Genomic DNA, 20,816 nt, shown 5'->3' with positions numbered 1-20,816 from the left:
CCGAGTGTTTTAAATATTTGGATTTTTTCCCCCTGAGAATGTTAGTAACGGTGCTAACGTGTCAATATGAATGAGATTGTTTTTTTAAACATGGAAACATAGTACTATATGATTAATTATTGATTTGTTCGGGAACTATTAAAGTATTTTGCATGGCAAACAGCATCTAGTTTAACCAGAAAAGGAATTTTTTTCAGAAAAGGAATTTATAAAAGGTTACAGTAGGTCCTCTAAATGATGTCTTTTCATTCAATGTCATTTTGTTGTATCATTGGTAAGATGCCAAGGAACTTAGCTCTAATTTATACCAATTAGGCTATGGGAAAATTGGTTTCCTTACACATTGGTCCTTTTGCTACGGTTCCAAGAACCTATCAATGACATTAAGTGAGAACTTACTATGTTCTCCAGGCAGGCTTGAGAACCAGATTCCTGAGCCACAAATTCAGGGACAATAGTTAGCCCAACTAAATGGCCTTCTGTAGAAAAGCACCACCCCATCAGTGTCTGGCCTGTGATACTGTATGATATGTGGGTCTGGATTCCAGAAGTTTCGTCACTGCTACTCACAAGAAGCCAGGTGCCTCTTGCACAACAATTGCCAGAATATCCATCCCAAATGCACAGAAGTGTGTGTCTGTCACCCCCTCTAAGCCCTAAATGTGCTCAGGTACATGTGAGTGGCCAAATCCATGTCACATTTCTGTGCTCTCCTAGCAGGGATGCCTGGTGATGAACGTCCTCCAGCTCTGCCTTGGAATGGAAAGAATCCTTAAAGTAGAAAATGACCCAAGTCTACGGAGACTCTTCAGGATGTTGTGGGGCCACAGGTGGTGCATGTCCACTGCGCAGAGGCAGGTGGGCAGTTTGTCCACAATGTTAGAGGCTTATGAGCTTTTGAAATGTTTGAAATATTTTCAAATAAAAGGGAACATTCACTAATCGATAACTTACAGCTTTGTCAAGCTATTTATAGTCCTCCCCGACTAGTGGAAGTTCGGATTTTTATTGTAATAAAGGTAGAACAAAATGACCTAGTCAATAAGAAATTTCCAGAATTTATGAGGCCAGAGGCACCCACAGATATTGTCTGACTTCTACTGACACTTCTTCGAAAAGGCATTTATCAGTTCTAAAGGAAAATAGCTGGATAGATTACATTGGTTTGGAAAGGATTAATTTATTAAGAATTTTGGAAAGAACTTTATCTGAATGAGTTAGACACACATTCAAGGGCAAGCTCCATATGACCAGTTATTGGTGTTGAATATATTTCATAGAGGGAAATGTTCAACTTGTAATAATGAGGCTACTGAAGAAAACAAAGCTTTATCTGCAAAGATGTTTCAGAGTACAATACAAAGTCTATAGAAGACCATGTAATAGGAAAGGTTACCTTGTTCCAAGTTTTTCTATTTGAAAGAGATTCAAAGTTCATTTCTATAGAATTGCTTGGAGGCAAATATATCAGCAAAATCAGAGTATTTTATTCTAATTTATGCTAATTTCTTCACCTAACCTCAACTTTATGCTAATTTTCTTCTATATAACCTCAGACATTTTTCTATTTTCTGGAAAAGTTTTGAAATATTAAACAATGTTTTCTTCATCTCTTCTGATAATTCCATCCTTCTGAAATTTCTTCTTATTCAAACAGGGAGGGCATTCTGGGCCATTGCCTCAGGAGAGGGATGTGGCAAGCCAAAAGGAAGAAAAAATAGCCTGCCAATCCCTTTCTGGCTTTGCTTTACAGCCCACGGCACTTGAAGAGAATTGAGAGGGCTCCAAGCCCAGACAAAACGTTTGGAGAAACATAATGAGACTGAGGAGAAAAGTATTCCACGCACTCCCCCACCCACTGATTCTACTACACATTCCACAGTCCCATCTCGTGATTACAGTGACCATCTTTTCCAGAACGGATTCACCTAAGCTGAACTCTAGGAAGCAGCAGTATTCTGAGAAATGGCTGCTTGTCAAGTCCAACCCTGCTGGGTCTTCCCAGAGCCTCAGAGTGTGTCCTCGAGTGACCGAGAAGCTGATTGACTCCTGCAGTATCAAGCATTTCACAAAAGCAGCAAAGGCTTTGTACCTGTAGGGTTCATGTGGATGGGAATCTGGCGTGTCTGTGTAGCGACCTGTGTGGATCTGTGACCAAAGACAAAACAGGGTGATGGACTTACCAGTTGATGCCTACACGCAGAAGAGAATTACCATCCTGATTCCTCAGCCTATACAAACCCAATATGGAACTTGGAAGCTTCCTCAAGGAGCAGGAAGGAGAAAACTTCAAACTGGCTGAGATTTCAGGACATTATTCAGAACTTGAAAGATAAATTATGCTTTTACAGAAAAATATAGAGTTCCCTTTGTATGCCTGAAGTGGACAGAGAATTGGAAGAAATAATTTTGTTGAATTTCAAATGCAGTTGTTTTGTTGAACACAAGTGTATTTGCCTGCTACTTATAAAATTTGGATTCTACTTAGATAGTAATATATTTTGTTATTCTTTATACTTTTCTGGGGGTAATGTGATTTTTGTACTATTTATTTATATGGGTGGAAGCAAACTCAAAGGGTAGTATGTTTTTACAATGTAATTATAATAGGAAAACTCCTAAGAGTTTTCCATGCAGTGGTTTTTTCAGTACTCGTTGACAGGATATTTTTTCATGACTAATATTTTAGTGTCTCTTATTTGCTTATCACTATTACTGTTCTCTTGCTTTATACTTTATATGTGAATCTGGTTTCTTTTTTAATATAAAAGAAGGTAAAATAAATAATACTACCACATTTTTTAGTATAAATGTATAGATTTTGAGGATCTCAACATACTATTTATATATTTTAGAATTAGGTTTGAATAAAACTGATGAATAAGGTACATCTTGCAACTCATATCTCACTAGTATTGACTTTTCTTAGTCCAGATTATCTTGTATTTAGGATAAGCTACTAGGCTTGATAGGAATACTTTGCCAGTCAACACAGTATCTTTACACCCCAGCTCAGAAGCCTTTTTAGGACTCACTCATAATTCTGTCTCTTATTTCTTGGGATTTTAGAGAAGTTTTATATAATCATTCTCTCTCTGTCTCTCTCTCTAGCTTTTTTCTCTATATTTCAATTTCCCTACCCCAAAAACAATAATCAAGAAACTCCTTATTTTTCTGTTTATAACTTGCTATGAGAAAAGTGATTTTTTTAATTTGAAAATACTCTTATCATCTTAACTTTCTCTTATATCTTAATTAAGCAAGTAGAGTGTTAGAATGAATTTCATGACGTCACCAACTGCATAAAATACTGAGATCTGGAAAAATGGAGCACTTTTTAAATCTCTCCATAGAACTAACTTGCCCTGATTTCCCTCTATTCTTAATGCTACTAATAGCTTTTAAGGATAGTAGTTCAGTTAATGAGTATGTTTATATGAGTGAACAATTGAGTTTACATGGAGAACCACTTTCCTCACCTAAGTTTGAGCTACAAGTCTTTATCAACTTCTACAACTTTCTTCTAACTGAATCTCCTTTAATAAAAGAAAAAAAGCTTTCTGTTTCCATTCAGGTTTACCCTGCTTTTGAAAAACACACTTAAACATTTTTTCATTTTAAAAATATGTATGGAAGTCCCAATATCTGCAAGCTACAAGTTATGTCATGTCTGAGATACAAGATAAACAAGATCCATCCCCTCAAGGAGCCCACATTCTTGTAGAAAAGATAAGACATACACATATAATCATAACAAAAGTAGCAAATAATAAATTCTGCAGCAGAGGTAGAGATAAATTGCTATGGGTGTGAGAAGCTAGGGAGATTACAGAACATAACAAGGTTTTAAAATAGGAATAAAATGTTCCCTTCAAAGTGTAAATACTATAAAACCATGTTTATATTTACTCAGTATACCTCTTGAATTTATGTGACTACATTAATATTCTCTTTAGTTTGCAAAGATGGTCTTCTGATGCTTTTCTTTGACACAGAGTTTGTGTTTTCATTTGGGAAAGTCACTGCCATATGAGCCCAGGGCAGTGATGGCTGGAGATACTGCTGCACTGTGCCAGGAAGGGGTCTTCATTTTGATGTGCTTGGGGAGCGTGATCCCTACCAGAACACAGATTTCAGTAATGGAAGGGGTGGTTTTCTGTCTAAGGTATTCTTTAGGCTTGATGAGGACAGGAGGGAAAATAACTTTTTGTTATGTTGAAGCACAAATCTCTTCTCCAGCCTGTGAGGAAACTTTTGTAGTCTGGTTTAAGACTTTCTTTCCTGGTTGATGTTCATCAGAATTCTATAGTTTCTGTTTGCTTGTTGAACGTGAGCAATTAGAACAACTTCAGGAACTGAGAGACTCATGGCACAGAAGGGTATTTGAAACATACAGAAAAGAAGGCCTTTCCAACAGGAGGCAGATGGGGTGACTTGTCCTAGTGGGGCTGTGTGTTCTCGGCTGGCCTAAGTCTGTGTGTGCTGACTCCCTTTGCCCATTAGTTTATACTGAAAAGAGATTTGTTTTCAAGCACAAGTCAGAGGGAAGTCATTGGGGTTAAAACTCAAGTTTGGCATCCATGATTTGTGCTTGCAACAGTTAAGATGATTTCTTTTTCACAGAAGCAAAACTTGGCTCAAATCAGCTAAATTGAGAATAGGAATTTACTTGCTTACATATTTGGGGAGGACAGAGTTCAAACTTATTGACATGTTGATCTAGGGGCTCAAACATCACCATCAATTCTTGGTATTTTTACTGTCGTCCAAACTGGTCCTTGTGTTAGTTAAATTTGCAGGCTGCACATGGTAGCTTAGGATCTAACAGGAAAGAGGGAACTCTTACCCTAGCCTTGAGATGCGTTCTGGTTGCTCCACTGATCCTAAAGCACTTACAGTGGCAAGGGAATTCCTTCTTCAGTGTCACTGGGATGAAGTGACATGCCCCTTATCTGGAAATAGGAGTGATACCCCACCCAAAGTTCATGAACTAAGAATGGGGAAATGTTGGCGGGTACTCAGAAAAATCAATGTCTGCTACAGTGCTCTGTGGGCTTTGCTACTTTTTTTTCTGGATCAGATGCTTGCCATAGCAAGGAGGTCTGAAGACATGTTTATACAAAGAAGCAGAGTTATAAGAACCACAAAAGCATGCAACCCTAGAAACAAAGTATGTAGATATGTTTGTGTGTGCATGTATATGTGTACAAAAGGGGAAGAAAAAACATGCACATATATTTGACAGGAAAGTTCTGGAAGAATATATTGAGAATATATATATTCTTTCAGAAAGAATATATATAAAAATATATAGACATATATGTCTCCCCGATAATTTAAGTAATAGTTTAGTAATACTAAATAGTAACCAAATATTAAACAATTTAGTAATACTAAATACTAAGTAGTAACATTAAACTATAGATATGCATATATGAAAGATTATTATTCATGTGTAATTCATGAAATGATTTAATGTTGTCATTTAAATTTTGCTTTTAATTTTATTTATCTTAATTTTCTAAACTTTCTATAATCTATTATAATGAAAAGAATAACTAAGTATTTTAGAATTATATAGTTGAAATAAAGTGTTACTAAACAGTTGAAATAAACCATTTTTCATCAATTTATTTTCATATAGAAAAGCAATCTAAATCTGAGAGTCAGTCTGGATTAGACCTCGGAGATGGTGGATTGAAGACACGCCATCCTGAGTTGTAGTCGTCCCTCTGAAGTCTCTACTGGCTGCTTTATTAAAGGGAGGAAACTAATCTCCCTTTTTCTCCTCTAAGAATTCTTTCCAATAACCAGGCTTATATTTTGGGTTTACTATGTACTTATGTATATTTTTTCTCTCCTTTAATAAATAGCAATAAAAGCAATGGTGATAAAAACGAGAATAATAACACAACAGCTGCCATTTGTCGAGCAGTTCACAGTGTTCCAGGTGCAGAACTAAGAGCTTTGTAGACATTGTCTAATTTGACCCATTCAGTAACTCTAGCATTCATGTGTTTACTTAATCAAGAGATCTTTATTGAGCACATACTACCCTGTAAAAAATGATCTGAAAGGTGGATATTGTATTATGAAGCTGAATTTTTTTGTTTTATTTTTTTGTGTGTGTTTTTTTAAATTGTTGTTCAAGTATAGTTTTCTGTCTTATACTTCCATTCCAGCCCCCCCATTCTCCCCACCTCCCTCCATTTCCACTCTCCTTAGTTTTTGTCCATGTGTCCTTTATACTTGTTCCTATAAACCCCCTTTTCCCCTGAAATTCCTCCCTCTCTCCTTTGGTCACTGTCAGCCTGTTCTCTATTTCATGTATTTGGTTATATTTTGCTTACTTGTTTGTTTTGTTGAAGCTGAATTTTTTTTAAAAGGAAAGCCACTGAGAAATGGAGAGTGGTCCATTCTAAGATTGCGATGGGTTCCCTGGAAGTATAGCAGGGTCTCAAGGGCTAAGAATGATGGGGACATGTATCCAGGTCCAGGCAGCTCCTTCGAGGTAGCTAGTAGGAATTCCAATGAAAGAGAAGAAGGTGAGCGTGCTTGGGGACTGAAAAGTCAGTACCATGCTGGACTTTGTCCAAGAGGGAAATAAAGAGGAACTGGCATTTGTCTATAAGAGCAAGCCCATGCTGCCTTTTACCTAAAGCCATGATCACAGTGTTGTGCCTCTCTCTTTCTGCCATTAATTTAGCCAGTGAGGATGAGCAAATTGTCCTTTCTAGTGTACCTTTGAATTCTCTCCCAATAACTTGTAGATTACTAAATTTTTCCTCTAGGTTTTAGAGGAAGAAACTAGGAAAAAAATTTTTGAAGCAAAAAATGTGGTAAAATATTTAATAACATAAATAACATAGGCCACTGCCCCCCTCCCCACCACAGAGAGCCAGGTACACTACATTTGCACTATAAGATGCACCAACATTTTACTCTCAAATTTTGGGGGAAAAGTGTGTCTTATAGTCTGAAAATATGGTATGGTACTTGCTTAATATTTAAGAGTGAGGATACCGCTTTTGAGAGAACTGAGTTTAAAGCACAAATATGCCACTCAGTATCCAAGTGATCTTGGTGTAATAACCCACCCCCTGCAAGGCTCAGTTTCCTCATTTGTAAAATTGCCTTAATGTAGTTGTTAATAGCGCTTGGAAAGTGACCGTAGCAGAGTGCTGTACAAAAGTGGCAGAGTTCAATGGATATGTCACACACTGGAGTTAGATTGCTAGGTTCAAATCCTGGGTCTGCCTCTTACTAGCTGTGTGACCTTGGACAATCTACTTACAGTTTTTTTGCCTTGGTTTTCTCATCTGTAAAGCGAGGACAATATGAGCAGTTCCTATCTCATAGCATTAGTGTGAGGATTGCATGAGTTAAATGATGTAAAGTGCTAAGAACAAGGGGTGAACTCAGTGAGCACTGTGTCCATACTTAACATACTAGTACTTATAAACTAGTTGAGAAGACTAAAAGAGTGACTGTTAAATTTAAAAACCAGCATAATGCTTCTACCCCTTAAGTGCTCTGTTAACTTATATTAAGGTTAAGGACCATACCATTGAACAGATGAACCCAATATTACAGGCTGACCAGCACACTCCAGGGTTCACTCGGATTTCTCTTCTCAAACTAGGGATTTGATGGTTTCAAATCATAAAGCAGAGTTGTTTCAATGATGAGATAACTGCATGAACAGTTCCTTTGGTAACTTCCTTAAATGTGGCAGTTTGTTTCAGGGTGTTCCTGATCATCCTGTAAAGTATTTGTTTCAGCCAGCGTGCAATACTTTTTCTCAGTGTTTGTGGATGGTTATTTCTCACTATGTTCCTTATTTGTCCTATATTTTAGACTCTGACTACAAATGTTGGGCAGTCTTGTCGTTCTATCCCAAGATATTTTGTCTTTCACTCGAGTCTCCATAGATGCATTATTCCAGGCCTACGACTTAAATGCCATTTAATAACTAAGTTCATACTTCTAAACTGTGTCTCCAATTTTGGCATCTCCCTAGAACTTCAAACGCATACATGTTATCTTCACATATATGCCTGATAGGCATCTCAAATCAAGTCGAAACAAAACTCTCAGCCTGAGCCTCTTCTGTGCACTCTGTTCTCAGGCTGTCATCTAAATGTGCATTGAGTCACTCGAGAGCAGAAAGTAAAGGAGGGGGACAGATGATCTTTTGTTTCTCTCTCTTCCTCATCACATTTTCCCCACCAGTAAGTTCTGTCAAACATATCATTTATGTATTCACGAAAACAACTCATTTCTCTGCATCCCCGCCGATCACCATTTTTATCTAAACCATCATTATTTTTCTATTGGAATACTCCAAACTAGCTAGCTAGTTTTCTTGCCTTTACTATTAGGCCTTTCTACAACTCACCCTCAGTAAACCACTTTCACGTAAACTTCCATTTTATAGTTTGCTCCCCAGAGAAGGGCACCTAGGAAACTTTTGCAAACCCCTCCCTCCCTCATTCCCGGTAGATGTGGGCTTTCCTTTCCCTGAAATCTTCTGCCACGGGTGTCCAACCTTTTGGCATCTCTGAGCCACATTGGTAGAAGAGTCATCTTGGGCCCCACATTAAATATACAAACACGAAAAATGATGAGACAACAAAAGGTTTTAAGTGAATGTATGATTTTGTGTTGGTCTGCATTCGTAGCCATCCTGGGCCGAAACACATGGCTTGCAGGCCCTGGGATGGACACCCCTGAGCCTTTCAGATATTATGGTCTTGATGCATGTCTGCCTTGAATTTTCTATTCATGTTGCGTCTTCCTTATTACACCAGCAGCTTTCCAGGGACAGGATCTATGCCTGATCCCTCTCTACATACTCTCCAGTTCTCAGCCTTTTGCCTTGCATGTATAACGAATACCTGCTGCAGCAATTAAGTGCAGCTTGCAATATGAACTGTCATCTCAGGGCTATTTCAACAACTAAATTTTAAAAGTGTGATTATGAAGCACCTGGAGAAAAAGCATCCTATTTTAGGATGATATTATGTCTGCACAGATTAAAACTAGGGTTTCAAGCTTAATTACCTCTAGGATGAACAGCAAAAATAAATAGGAAATGTGTAGTAAATGCAGGAAAATGGGTAATTGGTGAGCTGTGTATGCTGTGCACAGAAAAGAAGAGAAAGCCACTAATACTCAGATGCGGTCAATTACTGCCAAGAGGGATAAGGGCTCCGTGTTGCCAAATCCCTCTGTTTTTTTTCAAGAGAATATGGAAACCCAAAGCTTATGTGAATTTTTCTAATCTTTCAAACATGTTGCAGGCCAAGCAGACAGCATCTCTGAGCTGGATTCAGTCCTGGGGGGCTGCAAGCCTGGAGCTCCTGGGAAGGAACTCAGGTATTATACACCTTTGGTTTTCTGAATTGCGTGCTATCTGTCTAACGTAGTTGTATTTCACGAGAGGTGATGAACTGTGGTTACTTGGAAGGTCACTTTTAGCCACTGTGATGTACTTGTATTTGTCACAGAGAGAACCAGAGTCGTGCTGAGCAAAGGACTTGGACCATCATTTCCAGAATGTGTTAAGAGCCTCAGAAGAAAGGTGCAGTACCACTCGAAGGTAACTATTGTTGTGGGGTTTTGAGGCATCCTTCTCTGCCTGTACGATAAGCCTGTGCAATGGACTAACAGTCTTGCTATTTATTGAAAAGGGCAGCCAGGTCCTTTGGCGCCAGCACGATTGCATGTGTGTTTCAGAGACACATAAATAGAAAATGCAGACCCAGTCCAAATCCTTTCTTCTACAATACAGAGAAATATCTCTCCTTATTCTGCTATCAGATCACTCCTGACATTTCTGCATTAAATATGGGTTAGATAAGGGTGCAAGCATTAAATTTCTTTTAACTCATAAAATAAGCGTATTAGTGTGGGTAAGGAAAGAAAAAACCTTGTTTGTGCACACACAGCTACTTAAGGGTGATATGGTAAATGAAGGAGGTGTGTGTGTGTGTGTGAGAGAGAGAGAGAGAGAGACAGAGGGGACGAGATAGAGAATTACTGAAGCTCAGAATATGGGTTGTCTGGGGGGGTGTGGGCACGGTGCAGCATTCTTTGGTGCAAATGATGAGAAATTCAATGACCTACTGTGCACAATGCTAGGAAATCCTAGTATCTTGCTAATGAGGAACTTCACTCAAATAGGTTTATGATTTATTTGCTAAGGAGAGAATTATTAATTTACAATCAAATTTACTTAACTGGGAACATTAGGGTGGACCTAAGGAAAGGAAAATGAAAAGCAAATAAATATCAAGATTTATGATACCCTGTTAAAATTGTCTGTGGAGCCCTGACTAGGGTGGCATTGTCCTGCAAAGCAAGGTTGCCAGTTTGATTCTGGCTGAAGGCATATGCCTAGGTGGCAGACCAGGTCTCCAGTCGGGGGTGTGCAGGAGGCAGCCAATTGACATTTCTCTCCCTCTTTTTCTCCCTCTCTTCTCCTCTTCCTAAAACAAACAAACAAACAAACAAATAAATAAATCTGTCTTTAAAAAATTGTGGAAAATGCACAGAAAAGTCCCAATTTAAGGCATGCTCTTATTTTGTACAATGGAAGAAAAAGCACACGTTATATCAGCTGTTACCATCTCCCTGGAGTTAGATTATGGCTTATGAACATCAGCTTTAGGGAGACGTAGGAAATCAGAGGTGAAGGACAGGTATGTCTTTCAAATCAGTTGTAATCACACGTCCATGTGGATTAAGAAGTCCTACCGTCAATAGACAGAATTCAATAAACAAAGTAAATTTAACATATTATCCAAAGGTGTCCTTCAACTTTACATATTGCTTTGCAACATGGGGATTAGGTCTCAGTCACTATCCTTTAAAAACCATTCTTTATAAATAGTTTTAAGGTATTAATTTTAACAAACAGGATTTTAATGTGTATGACAAAGCTATTGACTTGACTCTAACTAGTGGCCATGCTAAATGTCCTCACTTGTTTCATATACATTGTCTTTGACTTTGAAGGGGGACAATATAAATATCTATGAAATAAATCTGTAGATGTTATTTGTAATGGTCTTTTGAAAAGCGCCAAACATTTTACCTCCCTGGGGTTTTACTGAGTCGTGTTCTCCAGTGTAGTAGGTGGGGAATGGGCACAAAAGCAAGCATTTTGCAGCGGATGATGACTAGGACCCCTCCGCTCTTAGTGGCCTTCCATTTACTCTGGCCAGTGTCCCTTTGCCCTGTGTGGTGTTTCCAAGCAGCATCGCCGACTGAGTAGTGTTCTCATGCAAGAAAAGCCCGTCTTGTCCATGAGTGTTTTTCAGTGAACAGGAGCTGAAGATTGGGCTGAACTACATCAGATTATCTCTGACCAGAGTCCTTGTCTAGACCTCAGGGTTTCATATAGCCTTTATAAAGGGGGATCGAGGCATTTAGTTTTAGTTCTCCATGCCCCTTGTTTTATTCCAGACTAGCATGAGGTCTTAAAGGTATGCCTCTGTCTGAAGACATGGACAACAAGGTACACTGGCTAGAGACCAACAGAAGCCTTTCAACTTCTGAAGGGTTTGTCCATTTATGTCCAGGATTTCTGTGTCGGATGGTGATAGAAACACATTGGTAGCAATGACTGCCTTGGATCATGTCAGACGTTGTTAAATTCGGGGATCTTTGAAACATTCCCGCTTACTTAGTCCCATCCTACTGGTGCCCTTAACTAATCTGGACGTTTGTTCAGACCTTCCCCTGAGGAACTACAGCTCTTAGCTCTCAAGAACTTACCTGACTCCTTCTCGATAACCATGATTTGTTCTGAACACAATGCTGAATCATTATAACCACTTTTCCCCTGGATCAGCATCTCTAGCATGATAGTGATCAAATTTTCTCACTGAGGTACTCTTAAATACAGAGGAGAGTGAGCACACATTTTTAAATAGTATGGGAAAGGAAAATCAGAGGAAATTGAGTGCCCAGCATAAAAGGTAATGGTAATGATATTTGAAGGTATTTCTCAAGCCCTGGTTTTTGATAATTTTTGTAATTTCTTTTATAAATCTCCATCACGATTTAACATTCTATCCTATGATTTATAATACCAAACTATATAATACATTAAGTAATTTTCATATGTGATACAATTTAATAATGTATTAATATTGAATTTATTAGCATTTTAAATAATGATTCTTCTTGGTTCTCTATGACTTATTTCATATAAGTATTGGAGTTAAAATTTCTGTCCATGACATTGTGATAACTTCCTTCAGTGCTTTCTTCTACTTTTCTTGCAGATTCCTCCCCAGACTCAAGTCTATCACTGCCCAGAGGTGTAAGGAATACGTCACGGGAAATGTTTGACCAGGTATGCTGACTAGATAGCTCAATATTGCCTTAAATGTTTATTCAGAAGCCTGGCATTTTACATTTTTATGACGTTTTTACTTTTAATGTAGCACATCCATTTCATCCCTTCCCTGTTCAAAAACTTCCTATTCAGAACAACGAAGTAAGTCACAATTAGGAGTGCTGTCCAATGTCATTACCCAGAATTGGTGGGCAGGAATAGGCATAGATAGTCCTCAGGAAGGGTTCTCAGAAGTGAGCTACTTTATCTTTTCTTAAACTGTCTGGAGGTTAGAAATCCATGAAAAATAAGAAAGTAAATCTAAAAGATAATAGGATATAGCTAAATCAATATTGATTATTTAGAGTGAGAATGCTTTATGGGAAACAGTAAAATCTTTTAGGATCCTGGGGGGGAAATATGGGTATAAAAGTAGAATAAATTACTACAGTTTAATCACTTGGTAAGTAACTAAAATACTGTTGCTGGATTTATAGAGTCAGAGAGCAACCTCCTATTAAGTATAGAACCGGTTGGTGATTCTGTTGTGATGGATTCCAGAGAAATGGTGTGAAAGCCATTGCTGTCTGTACGGCTTACCTTTCATGTTTCTCTTCATTACTCTTCCCTGCATGTGAGTCCATTTAAAAATGTCCTGTATTTGTAAAACCATACATTTTTATTTGAAGGGGGCCTTACAGATTCTGAACATTAACTTAAAAGCCTTACTTACCTGTGCTACTCACTGCTTATCATTTTCATCGAAATCATTTATGACTCTAGTTTGCTTCCTTCATTACAGCCAGGGTCAGCCTTTTGGCTTCAACCCCAGAGCTGTATTTGACTCCAAAGTGTTTTCAGGTGACGGCTATAGTTATAATTTTGTACAAGGTGACAAAATCAATGGGCCTTTGGATATTTAACATTTTCCTTCTGCCACTGGCATTACAGTGATAAGGCATTGATGTGAAGACGTAGAGACACCGGGTTTGTCATAGGGCCACTTGTCAAAACCATGCATTTGGGCCCTGACCAGTGTGACTCAGTTGGGTATTGCCACAAAGTGAAGGGTTTCCAGTTTGAGTCTCGGTCAGGATACCTGCCTGGGTTGAGGGTTTGGGTCCTCAGGTGGGGTGTGTCCAAGAGGCAACCAATAGATGTTTCTCTCTCACGCTGATCTTTTGCTCAGCTTTTTTCTCCCTCCTTTCTCCTCTCTCTAAAAGTAAAAAAAAAAAAAATGCTTGTGATAAAGTTAGACTTCGCTCCATGAGCAACAAAGGTAACACATTTCCATTTTCCATTTCCCCGAAATACTTTGACAAGGTCTCTCTTTCCTGAGCAATTCTGAAATTTGAAAACTTTTTGTTAGCCTTCTTGTCAAAATTTGTCACCTTTGTCCCATTTTTTATTAATTGAGTAGAAAATAGTGGCATCGAGTAAGTCTCACTAAATAATAATTAACATAATACTGCTTTGTGATATTTTTATTTATGTTACATATCCAGGCATTTATATTAAAATAACAAGTATAAGGAAGTGCAAATTGTTAAGAACACAATGTACAGAGAAAGAAATATTCAGTTATAATACAACCACTTCTATTCATTTTACAATTTTTTTTCTCATTTTTGGTTAATTTACATTTTTCTCATATATGAGATTACCTTTGCCAGATGATCTTGTATCAGTTTGACCCACGTGAGATGGCCCATATCTGAGTGAACCATTGGGGTTCAACCCAGAAAAAAAGAACCTGTAAAAGATATAAATTAAGATATTCACTGCCCGTAAGAGTTCCACATCACAGAGCAGGCGGCCTGGAAGGGCAGGCTGGACCTGCCAGCAGGGCCTGAAGCTGCTGTTTGGAGGCAGATCCCTTCATTAGGGAAGCCTCAGCTCATCCACCCGCATGATCTAGAATAATCTCTCTTCCTTATATTAACTGATTATGGACTGGATTCACATATATCAGATATCTGCACAGAAAAACCTGCATTACTGTTTGACAGAATTTTGTAGGGGTAAAGGTAGGGAGATAGTCTTGCTAAGTTAGAAAAGGAAAGTAAATGTGGTTTGACTTAATAGTAAACATGGCATCCCACATTCTTCCTATATCTATGTGACTTGTTTGAGGACTTCAGAAAATCACTCTGAAATTACCTTGAACTCATAACTGGGAAAACATTTGATACATTGTTAGATTTTTCCAAAACTCACGAATAATATTAAAATGTTACTATTATTCCACATGAAATCTCATTTATTGTTTGAAGGCCTGCCTTTTGTTACTCCTTTCTTCCAGAAGTGGCCAGCTTCATTATTGGGTTCTCCGTTTTTTCTATTTCATTCCCAATAAGATAATAAAATAGTATTTACTGAACACCTTACGGATAGTCCAGTGCACCTTTGTTATAGAATTTCTTCGCCCCTCAGCCTAGGAGTACAACAATAAAAAAAAGCAATAAGTTCAATTATTTTCTAGTCTGTAACCAATCAGATATCAAACTCTTCTCACAGACACAGAAGGACTTACAATTTTTTTCCTTTTAAATAAACAATATGATGACTTGGCCGTTTTTTTTAAACTTTATTTATCTTTGGAATGGAAGGAGAGAGGGAGAGAAATGTCAGTGTATGGTTGCCTCTTGTGTGTCCCCTGCTGGGAACTGGCCTGCAACCCAGGCATGTTCCCTGACTGGGAATTGAACCATAATCCTTTGGTTCGCAGGCCCGTGCTCAATCCACTGAGCTAGTTGGCTGTTCTTATAAAAAGAAATTATAAACCAAATCTTTGACTCAACAACAGGGGCAGTGACCTGCTGCTTCTTAAGTGAGGGCAAGAGGTACAGTGTTGTGCATTGCGCTTTTCCCCGTCCTCAGAAACTTGGAAGACCTGACTGTGCTTCTCTGGATTAAACAAGCACAGGTCCCAGTTTCACTAAGCAGAGCTTGGCGAAAATGTCAGTATGGTCAGTGGAAAATAGCAGTTTTAAACTTCAAAATCTTAAAACAGATGTCGTAAATATGTCAACCCTGTGAACAATTGATTGCCAGGATAGTTTTACCCTATACACTTGATCACTATGTTTCCAGCATCATTGATGTTATCAAACTTGCAGAGAGTAAATCTGCATTATTTATGGTCAAGGTCGCACCTGTATTATTTTTTTCCTGCCATGCTCCAGGATAAATCAAGTCCCTTTGTACTCTGAGTCAGTAGAAGTCTTACTGGCTTTCAGTCATTGATTCTCATTGCAGCATTTGCAGGGGAAAGTAGTATCTGTGTCTAGAAAGCCATTTCTTTCCTGTGAATTTGGGGCACTTAAACACCACCATGTCATGATGGAACCGGTGAGGACCTATCTGAGGACCCTGAGCTGGGACACTGAGGTGAAAGAGGAAGGTTATTGAATCTTCAGAATTTGCAGATCCAAGTAGCTACTTTAGAACCAGGGGTTACTCAAGGGGGGAATAGACAGATATAATGCTTGACCATCTTTGGACTCATGATGACGTGGCACTGTTTGCCAACCTTCTGTCTCAGTGATAGTCGGCAGCAAACTTTACTTCCTGTGGGATATGGCCAGTTTCTTTTCAGAAATGAGTAGAGGCAGTACGCTAAAGGGAAATGATTTTTCTTTAAGGGACAAACCAAGAGTCATGGATTAATGGGTTCCAATAATAGTAGTAATGTTGAATACTATCGGCTATCAAAATTATTGATTTTTTTGAATCTACTGTTTTTCGAAGCTACCATTATCTGCTTTCTCCACATAAGGGAATTAAGGTCCATAGAATTTAAGGAATTTGCCTAAAGTTATGAGCTATTAGGTGATGTATTGAAGACACAGATTCAGGTGTGACTGTGGCCCTGCTTTCTATACTGTTTAATGAAGCAAAGGGAAAATGGCTTCTCCAAACCACCCACCAGCTCAGAAACTCCCTTTATTCCAGCTGTGAGAATTATTGGAGTCTCCTCAATGACATCATCCTGTCTTGTGTATCCTGCCCTTTGTGCTTACCTCCTGCCTTGTTTAAATGACTGCATTCCACTGGTTCTCAAAGGATCAGTTAAACACATCTTCCTGAATGCCTTGTCATTATGTCAGGTTCCCTCTCTATGGGCACCTTTAGAATCCCAGGCTTATGTCTGGTGTAAGACTGATTTCTTATTGATGTTCTCCATGAAACTCTGAGCTTCTCAAAGACATAGGACTTCATGTTTTCTGTTAAATCTCCAGGACTTAGCAGAATCCCTAGCATCTAGAAGATACTCAGGAATGTTAGTTAAATGACATGAATTACCAGAGCCATGACCAAATCCTTCAATTGATATGGATTTCTTTCCTTTTCTACCCTGGGAATATTATATATTTTTATATACAATATATATTTATGTATGATGTATTTGCATAATATAGTTATGTATAATATTATATATTTGATATATATAACATATATATATGTTTGATATATATAACATATATATATAACAAATATATATATTTGATATATATATAACATACATATATATCAAATATATAATATTGGTTGGCCAAAATGTTTGGTTTTTTTCTGCATGATGGCTCTAGTAGTGCTTAGTTGTCTTTAATGTCATTCCAAACACCTTTGTTAGACTGTGTTGTGACAGCTGTCATATTAGCATGCATTTTTAATAAAACTTATCAATATTGGTGAATTTTTGTATAGCTACTTTAATATTGAAGATGGAAGAAAATATGCAACATATTTAGCATATTATGCTTTGTAATTTCAAGAAAGGTAAAAATGAAGTGCAAAAAAAGTAAAGATTTGAGCAGTGTATGGAGAAGGTACTGTGACTGCTCAAAAACATCAAAAGTGGTTTGTGAAGTTGGAGCTGGAGATTTCTTACTGGATGATGCTTCCCTGTCAGGCAGAGCAGCTGAAGTCGATAGCGATTAAATCGAGTCATTAATTGAGAACAATCAGTGTTATACCACATGGAAGATAGCCGACATACTCAAAATATCGAAATCAATAAAGTTGTTGGTGAAATGAAAAAATGTCTTTTATTTTATGGAGAAAACTAAGTGGACTTTTTTGGCAACCCAATAGTATATATTATATGTCAATATCTACCTATAGCTATATCTCCTCAGTGTCTTACTCTTTGTTTTGGTTTTGCTAACTGCATGAAAAGGCATCAGATGAACATGCCAATTAGTTTTTTAATGATGGCGAACCACAGAGAACATTATTTACCAAAGAGTTCTCTTTCCTTTTCCATGTTGATTCCAAGGAAAGGCTTTTGTGCTCTCTTCTTGGCTGCCAGGTATCCTTCTTACCCCTGACCACTCCCCTTTCTCGAGGCTGCCATTGCTAATCCAGCCTGAAGATAAAACCCTGATGAATTGGTGTGTCCAATCAGTTTTCCTCACACTGTGTAAACTTGGTCATCGTTTATTAATCAATTCATCACTCCAGTCAAAGGTGCCGATGTTGCCACTCTTGCTGCCACTCCTGGTGAACCAGCAAGGTCCTGGCCAGGGTGCCCGGGGACCTTGGAAGATTTGTTAACAGAGGTCTGGATTTAGAAAGTCAGTGGATTAATGATGTGCCAGGAAACATCAGATAGCAACCACTGTTGCATACTCTTCCCTCTTCTTAACAAAATGCCTTGCTTTACATTTCGATTGCCATTGACCTGATTGGGAATTGTTCTTCGAGCATGAGATGCTCTGTGTGACATTTCATGGTAACTATGAAGAAACATATTTAGTTTAAAAATATATAAATGAATACATAAATAAATATATACCATACACGAAACAAGTGAGCTTTAAACCTTCCTTGATTTAATGATATTTATGAACCACAGCTAAGATTTCATTCCTATTGATTGACAAGACACTTTCGTGTATTTTGGTGTGGGTTTTTGTTTGCTTGTTTGTTGGTTTTCTGCATCATTCAAGGAGTGTTTGGATTTTAAATGTGCAATCAGATGCTAAATGCTAAAAAGTGAGAGCTGAGGAAGGGGTCCACAGTGAACAGAAATAGCAGCTCATTTACTTCTGGGCTGGAAGGTGGTCAGAGGGAAGTACCACATTCCTACCTGGGTGTGCACATCAGTGTCTAGTGCACTCCACTCAGAACGCTGGCATCTCTGAGACTGGGGTGAATGGGTGAGACACCAGTGGCTTCTCTACAGGCTTTGGGTGGTGTTGTGTCAGCTGCTTGATGGGGTGCCCAGTGCCAGGGCAGGGAAACCTTGGGAGCAATGAGGCACTATTCACAGGACTTTATAAGTTTTGGGTGAAGTAATAAAATACAATTTTATATCATCCAATCATTATTTCTGCCAATAACAGAATAACATCTTTCTTGGGAAACACATTACTAGAAACCACCGCTGGCTTTGTGTGTAGGGACCAGAGATTGAATACAGGTAATTATAGCTTACAGGTAGTAAAGATAAGTTAAATTTATCCAGTTTAACTAGATAAGTGTCAGTAATGATATTCACTTGGGACATGGATTGCTGAAGCAACTGCCAAGCTGCTTGTCTGGTTTTATTAAAAAGTAGTTGTCAAACCCTGAAGGACATCTTACCTTCCTTTTGTCAAAATAAGACTGGATTCTTTCATCATCAATGCACTACTTATGTCTCCAGAGCTGTCTGTTGTCTAATTATGTATTATTTAAATATTATCTTGACGGCATAATTAATAGGTGGGCAAATTGCTTTGGGGTATGTTAATGTCAGAAAGGTGATATTGATCACCGCTTCCTGGATGTGACTGAGTCTATGTGGTGCAGAGCTGGGGAACACAGCATCAGTTTTATTACTTGATGCATCCCAGAATTTCAGAAGAGGAATTGGCTTCCTTCTCCCTGATTTCCTTTCAGACTCTCACCTCTCTCTCTCTCTCTTTCTCTCTCTCCAGTATATCCTCATTGTAAAAAAATTTTGAATATGTTTATTGAAGAAACTTGGAAAATAGAGGAAGTCACATGAAATTGAAACCACCCATATTATCCTATCCAAATGCCTGTACCTATAACATAACATTCAGTGAGTCATCAGATGTTTACTAAGTCTTCTAGATGCTGGGAACACACTGGTGGCCAAAACAGGGAACAGTCCCCATGCTTTTAGGAATTCTGTTTTAGTGGGTTGAGTCAATGTACAAAAAAGTAAGTAAACATTGTGCTTGTCGGATAGTCTCCACTTAGATATTTTCACACTGCCCTGTTGGAGAGTGAACTTAAAGGACCACATTAATCACCCCCTTCATCTTCTGATTCTGGTTGGCTTCAGAAAGTGGGAGGCAAGAGAGGCCGGCATATTTATTCCTTCTGGGCCATGGGTTTGAAGTGACTTTGTTCCTATACCCAGGCTGTGGCTCCTGTCCAGCAGCCTCTTCTGCAGTTCCTACCTCTTTCTCCCCCAGGTTCTGATGACTGCTCTCTCCCCTTGCCCTTCATTCCCAGGGATAGCACTGGCTGCTCCTGGTGTTCCTTCTCCTCCTTCTCCTCCTCCTCTGACTCAGAATAAGAAGGATATTTTCTTAGACAGCCCATTGTTGCTCATTCTGGTATGCTTTGCAGTGTCTTGCTGACTTTCCTTAATTCTGCTTACACCCTTGTAAATAGTCCGTGCATTGAATTCTTTTTAATTACTAGACTCTGAGGCCCATCTGTTTCTTTTCAGGACTTTGACAGATAGATTTCTTATGCTACAGAGTTATAAATGCTAAGGAGAAACACGAAACAGGGTATGGGGATGGAAGCATTTGCGGAGAGCTTGGGCTTTTAGTAGAGTGTGCAGGGAAGGCTTTGACAAGAAAGTGAGTTTTGAGTGAAATTGGAAAGATGAGAGTGAGGACATTCTATAGACAGAGATGGGGAGAGAGAGAGGTGGGAGAAAGAGAACATTCTAGGTATATACACATTAATATATTGCAAGAATAGATCCACATTGTTGCACTCTGTGTCTGTAACTTAACTCTGCAGGAGCAGTTCCTGGTGCCTTGAAATATGCTTTTATTTTCCGGTGGTAATGACTGTACAGAAATTTGTTTTAAGGTTATAGCATACTTTACTTAATTGATCTGCTGCTTTTAGACAATTAGGTTGATTTTACAACTCCATTCTTATAAATGAACCCTGTTGACAGCCCTTACTTTCTGAAAGCATTTAAACCAATTTCCAGTGCCTATTGGGTCATCTTTCAGGAATCCCTGTTTTTGCTGTTTTGTAAAATGGCAGAGTGGCTTTAGGGCTGAAAGTTGTTAGTGTCAGTCTCTGGGACGGATCCATCACTGGTGCACAAGAGAGCAATTTTGCAAATATGTGTGGGATGTCTAATTACCATATTGAACAACATCTGCAGCAAGGGCCAAGATAACAAAGGAGTGACAGTTCTTTTTCTCCTAAACGGTAAGCTCATGTGGTAAAAAGGAAGTACAGTATTTATAATTGCCGTTCT

General features: G+C 38.5%; 1 long non-coding RNA gene across 1 annotated transcript in view; it reads left to right on the top strand.

Annotated features, from left to right (window-relative positions):
- LOC128628553 (uncharacterized) overlaps positions 1-12,364 on the top strand; it is a 266,595-nt gene extending 254,231 nt beyond the window's left edge. Inside the window, exons 3-4 of the long non-coding RNA XR_008392966.1 lie at positions 9,510-9,601; positions 12,294-12,364. This is a non-coding gene — a long non-coding RNA (uncharacterized LOC128628553). The remainder of the gene's footprint in view (positions 1-9,509; positions 9,602-12,293) is intronic.
- The last annotated feature ends 8,452 nt before the right edge of the window (positions 12,365-20,816 follow it).

This window comes from Artibeus jamaicensis, unplaced genomic scaffold, assembly GCF_021234435.1.
Source record: "Artibeus jamaicensis isolate MK-2021 breed Jamaican fruit bat unplaced genomic scaffold, CSHL_Jam_final contig_797, whole genome shotgun sequence".
Classification (NCBI taxonomy): Eukaryota; Metazoa; Chordata; class Mammalia; order Chiroptera; family Phyllostomidae; genus Artibeus; species Artibeus jamaicensis.
The sequence above is the reverse complement of the archived record's forward strand: the minus strand, read 5'-3'. Positions and strand labels throughout refer to the sequence as shown.